The 6,259-nt window shown below is 38.2% G+C and overlaps 1 long non-coding RNA gene across 1 annotated transcript; it reads left to right on the top strand.

The window, feature by feature from the left end:
- Positions 1-4,704: 4,704 nt before the first annotated feature.
- Positions 4,705-6,019, top strand: LOC125510358. Its single transcript, XR_007284561.1, has 3 exons — positions 4,705-4,839; positions 4,913-5,028; positions 5,140-6,019. It is a non-coding gene; the product is annotated as an uncharacterized LOC125510358 (long non-coding RNA).
- Positions 6,020-6,259: the final 240 nt, after the last annotated feature.

The following is a 6,259-nucleotide window of genomic DNA, read 5'->3' as shown; positions in this document are numbered from 1 at the left end:
CCGAACAACATTCGGGTTACTGCATATACATATCTTCACAACCCTAGCGTCACCGAACCTTAAGTGTGTAGACCCTACGGGTTCGGGAGACAAGCAGACATGACCGAGACGACTCTCCGGTCAATAACCAACAGCGGGATCTGGATACCCATGTTGGCTCCCACATGCTCCACGATAATCTCATCGGATGAACCACGATGTCAAGGATTCAATCAACCCCGTATGCAATTCCCTTTGTCAATCGATATGTTACTTGCCCGAGATTCGATCGTCGGTATCCCAATACCTCGTTCAATCTTGTTACCGGCAAGTCACTTTACTCGTACCGTAATGCATGATCCCGTGACCAGACACTTGGTCACTTTGAGCTCATTATGATGATGCATTACCGAGTGGGCCCGATGATACCTCTCCGTCATACAGAGTGACAAATCCCAGTCTTGATCCATGTCAACCCAACAGACACTTTCGGAGATACCCGTAGTCTACCTTTATAGTCACCCAGTTACGTTGTGACGTTTGGTATACCCAAAGCACTCCTACGGTATCCGGGAGTTACACGATCTCATGGTCTAAGGAAAAGATACTTTGACATTGGAAACTCTAGCAGACGAACTATACAATCTTGTGCTATGTTTAGGATTGGGTCTCGTCCATCACATCATTCTCCTAATGATGTGATCTCGTTATCAATGACATCCAATGTCCATAGTCAGGAAACCATGACTATCTGTTGATCAACGAGCTAGTCAACTAGAGGCTTACTAGGGACATGTTGGTGTTTGTTATTCACACATGTATTACGATTTCCAGATAATACAATTATAGCATGAATAAAGACAATTATCATGAACAAGGAAATATAATAATAAAGCTTTTATTATTGCCTCTAGGGCATATTTCCAACACAAGTGTGGTGAGTGAGTGGTGTTAGGGTTTGGGCCCAGACGCCAGCGTACCAGGTGGGCCGTCGAGCCGGCCCGTTAGGCAACTTTATAGTGCCTGGGCCGTGGAGGCCACCACGCGTTCGTAGCCGGTAAGTGCCGGCCCATTTGTCCAGCCCATTTGTCCAGTTATAATATAATTCCTAAGAAAAAAATTTAATGTGGATAAGGTAATTTATATTTATTTATTAAACAGAAACAATAAAAGTGTATATATTTATTAAATATTGTTCATAAAAATAAATATTTTTTATATTTATCTTTCATATACTAAGGGTACCACAACAAAACTTGGTTGATGTATAAATAAATCTACTTGGTTGAAGAAGGTTTGTTTGCATGTTTTTTTTCTTTTGTTGGACAAATTTCCATGGCCTATATAAATAATTTAAATAATTTTCATATGACTACTCATTATATATGAACATTACAGTTTGTTGTTTTCCCCTAATTTTGTGTTAGTACAATTATTTAAATTATTTAATCAACATATTTTTCTAATAATGTCGAATATGTTTTTTATAGAGAAAATAGTGTGTTATTTTCACTACTATTTTTTCAGATATTATATATGATTATATTATGCAGTATAAAACATCATTTATATTTCATCATATATATTTCATCGTAGATACAAAGTGATGGGTTCCGACATATGCACCGATGTAACAATGACAGACCGCACTGAAACACCACGAGAAGAGGTACATATAGCTAACCTTCCTCTGTATGTTTATTATACATGAAAACACGCAAGGTCTATTTTTATATTTTTGTTTTTTCGGAATATAGGAGACATTGATATGGACTTTGGAGATGCACGGAAAGAATCCATTGAGGGTTCAGATGCGATGTTGCTGCAAGGGGACAAAAATTCACAACATAAAAATATCGAAGAGGTTATATCTCATAACAAACCAAAAAAGAATGCTAATTTACATGTTATCCCACAAGGTATTTTTTAATATTACTATCAATCCTATTTTTGTGATATTGCCTCTTGTATTCAACTATTTTTGCTCAGTTTGATTGCTAAATTGGCTCATTTATTTATGAATTCGACAGACTATGTTTGTACCCCTAGGGATATTACAGTCATCGAATCAATCAAGTATGCCCTCAAGAATACCCAGTTCGTGGACATTGGAGATGCCTTGTTATCAACCGACGATTTGGAATGCCTTATGAAAGATGATATGTTCTTACATGACGGTATAAGACCAATTGCACAAACTTTGTTTAATAATATGAACAATATTTAACATCATAAAATGTACACATAATCTAAATGTTGATTACAGGTGATAAATGCTTACATATATTGCATGCTTGCTCATGACCATCTAGAAGAACAGAGCGGGTGAAAAGGTACACATTGTTAGCACGTTTGTATCTGGCCAGATAAAAGAAGACGGGGAAAGAGACATACACCCATTAAAATATCACCGCATCGTGCATCATGTTAATACTTATCTACAGCAAGACATGGTTAGTTTTTGTCTCGTTACCCATGCATATAATTATGGATTGTTTTTTAATCCATATGTATAATGATTTATTAATATTTATATCTAATTGCGACCGTGACTTGTATGATATTTACATCAGTTATTCATTCCGATTAACATGCCGGGCTACCATTGGTATCTAGCAGTCGCCAATGCCAAAAAACGTGAGATTCAAGTATTGGACTCGGTTCTCGTGTCAAACGCAATGACCTTGCTACTACGGTAACTATCTATTATTTTTATTCATCTTAACATATGTTTTTGTTTGCCTTGATCCCTAATATTTCTTATATATAAAATAGTTACTAGGCCTCGAGAAGCGTCTGAAACTTGTAGAGGATAGTCTGGATTTAATCAGAGGTCATAAGTGGCCCGATCTGAATGTTACAAAATGGACGGTTGCAGAGCAGTTTCATGAGGCAATATAAACCGATGGGTAAGCACTTGTTACAATGGTTTGTTTATTTGATTCATCTGTGTGGTATTCTAAAGCATTATTTTATAATATTATAGCGTATCATGTGAACTGTTTATGCTAAATTAAATGGAATACTGGACATCACATGCACTGTCAGACCAATTCACCCAGGTATTTCGTTTTTATACATTATCTCGTTATTTTATCTCAAAAAATATATAAATTGTTTTAATATATATTTTGTAGGAGGATATGAAACATTTTCGACAAAAATTAGCTGTCATTTTCCTTGATTCAGAGCTGAATAAGCTAAAAGGAGGTCCCATATACCATCAACCTGAGGATCAAGAAACTTTATCTAATTCTGATCTCGAGATACTGAACAATCCATCTGACGTACTCAAAGACAAGCGTCCTGCACCAATCACTATCATACCCACGGACCAACGTGAATTACTTGTCGACCTCTACAACTACATCATGTCGATCGATGATGCCGGTTGTTTGGAGTAAGTATCAGGTATCAATATTTAATGTGAGGTTGTATATTATTGTTCTTACCATCCAATTTATAGGAAGGTATGGGTCCGGAGCTCGACACCCGATCCAATGGGCTAAGTCTTAAGAAACTTCAGTGCATACTTAACATAGAGCAGCCCATGGACAATGATTGCTTCAACACAGCCGTGCGTATGCTGGCATGTGACGAGGGAGTATTGTTCACAGACCCTCCTGTGCACTACATGGATCTACGATTTTGTGTAAGTTATCGTAACTCTTCATTATATGTGTCATTAGCATCAACATGTTGAAACAATATTTTTTTTTACTTAGTCCATGATGCTAGAGTCAACACGTGGTTAGAAGTTTTGCGAGAAGGAAACTATCCAGACGTTGACAACATTATTTGATAGCTGGCTTGGGATGGACAACGACATCTCATCGTGCAACAAGGTAAGTAAAGTATTTTGTCCATTGTTATCATGGTTTATTGTTGTTTCTAATAGCTCCACTTGTAGATTTATCTTTCCTATGCATCTATCGGCCGATACATCTTGTACGTCATTGAGAAAGAGGCACGTCGTCTATATATTCTGGATCCTATTCAAACATCACAATCGTTAGAGGAAAAAAAATTGAGGCATGCACTGAAATTAAAAAGTTTTGCAAGGGATTTCAAAGAAGCACTCGAAATAAAGCTGCCTGGTTAGAATTATGATATATCTAAATGGCAACGTTTATTTCCGTTCGGTGTTCCAACGAGTATAGACGGGTAATGAATTCATAACAAAAACATTTACTATTGTTATCACTATATTCTATATATTATTAATCTAAAGTTTTGCAGGAATGTGTCTGGCTATTTTGTTTTTCATTTTACACTCTGGTGGAACGGTAAAGAATTAGTCAAGCCGATTTGCACGGTGAGTATTATCAGTTACATGTTTAAAGACCTTCGGCGTGAAATTTTCATACTAACTACATGTATTGTTTGTGCAGGATGAGTATGAATTGAGGAAGCAGTTTTTATTACACTTGCTAAAACATCGTGGGAATGAAGCTAAAGGAAACTTTGCTGATATTGTGATAGAATTACTTAAGCCATCATCTAAATATTAATAGTTTTGTAATAGATGTTTAGTTGGAACATCGCTCGGTTTGTTACATGGACATGTCGTTAATTTTTCTTCATGTTATCAATTTACATTGCAAAAATGAACTTCAGTTATTAAATAATTGTATTTGTGTTTTATTGTTTGTACGTGTGGAATTTAACATGTAACTCTTGTAAACTATTTCAAGAGCCCGTGGCAACGCACGGGCACTCTACTAGTGTAATTAGGGTCTGAATCAATTGGATTTGGATTCAAGATTTCGTCGGTGTATTTTCTTCAGATCTGGCCGTGCAGGCCGTCGGAGACAGAGATGATAGTGACGGTTATTGCCATATCCGAGTCTGTTCGATATAGTAAGTTACTTTGTTTTCTCTGTTGGTGTTGATTCCCTTTTGTGATGGTCTGGTTCTTAACCTCCAACTGCAGGACTGGCATGAGTAGGCCCAGGTGTTGCGGGCGCGGAGGATTTCTGACGGTGGTGAGCTACTCGTTCCCGGCGGCGCCCAATGCCAAACTGAACAATTGAACATTGAAGACGATCAGTATGTGTGAGATGGATCTTCTAAGTTTACTTCTTGTTAGATTAGGTGCATATTTCGCGAGATAATCTCGTTCTAACATGTCTCTGATTTTATTTTTGTTTTTCCTTGCAGATTTCAGGATAGGGGGCAGCCACGCAGGTTGGCGCTGTTGCCAGGGACAGCAAGGGCCACGTTTTCGTCTCTGTATGCAGAATGCTGACCCCCAGTCGAAGTGTTGAGGAGGCCGAGGCAAAATCTGCCCTCGCCGGACTGCAGGCCCTTGCAAAATACTACAGCGGGCCTTTGATCCTGGAGATGGATTCCCATGCAATCATAAAAGAGCTAGCTGCGGGAGACCAATCCAGATCACAGTGCTATGCCCTGATCAAGGATATTAAACAAGCACTCTCAGTTTTTTCAGCAACCAGAAATGTCAGCGACCAGGAGATCATCGCAAACGTCCCGGATAAACTCTGTCCACTGATGATGTCTGAATTTGTATATCCTCTAGAGTAGTTTCCTACTCTAGATCTAAAAAAAAGGGCATCCTCGCAGAGGTGTCACTGAGGATGAAGGTGAGGCCATCAAGTCTATTATTGTGTTAGTTTGTTTCAAAGAAATCACGCTAATTTATCTCAATATATAAATTAGTCATGGAGCAGGCTTCAGGGAAGACTATCGATCTAGAACTGGTCGTATGTCCATGAACAATTTTCTGTTGCTCTGACTGCACGGACAGCCTCTGTAATTTAGCCAAACATCATGGCACCATGCCATTACTTAGCTTTTTGCACACAATTCTTGTTTGTCTCGGTGGTGCCAAACTGCCAATAGAAGACAAGTTGTCCTGTTGAAGAACGCCACAGGTGCATGGTTGTGTGTTATCTAGGGTTGTAAGACCTTGAGTTACAAGAGGTCCAGTACTAATTTTGTGTGTGTGCGCGTGTGTGTGCGCGTACATGTGCATTCACCCGTTCTACACACACATGATTTCAAAGTATCTTTTACTGTATGTTTTGTTTCTTTGCTGAGTTCAAATTGCAAGTATTGTTCATTGTTTTTTCATTTTGTCTAAATATACTACAAATTCTCTACAGGCTCAACTTTCCCCCCTTTGTCTGAACATATCACAGACAGTTATGTATAAAATAGTGATTGTGTGATGTTCTCTTAGGTGAGCAGATGGATGAAGCGAAAACCCCAGAATTAGTATCGTTGTTACATATGTTTTGAGCAAACAACTAAAATAAGG

Source organism: Triticum urartu, chromosome 5 (genome assembly GCF_003073215.2).
Source record: "Triticum urartu cultivar G1812 chromosome 5, Tu2.1, whole genome shotgun sequence".
Taxonomy (NCBI): Eukaryota; Viridiplantae; Streptophyta; class Magnoliopsida; order Poales; family Poaceae; genus Triticum; species Triticum urartu.
Note: the sequence above shows the minus strand (reverse complement) of the source record. Positions and strands in the feature narration are given on the sequence as shown.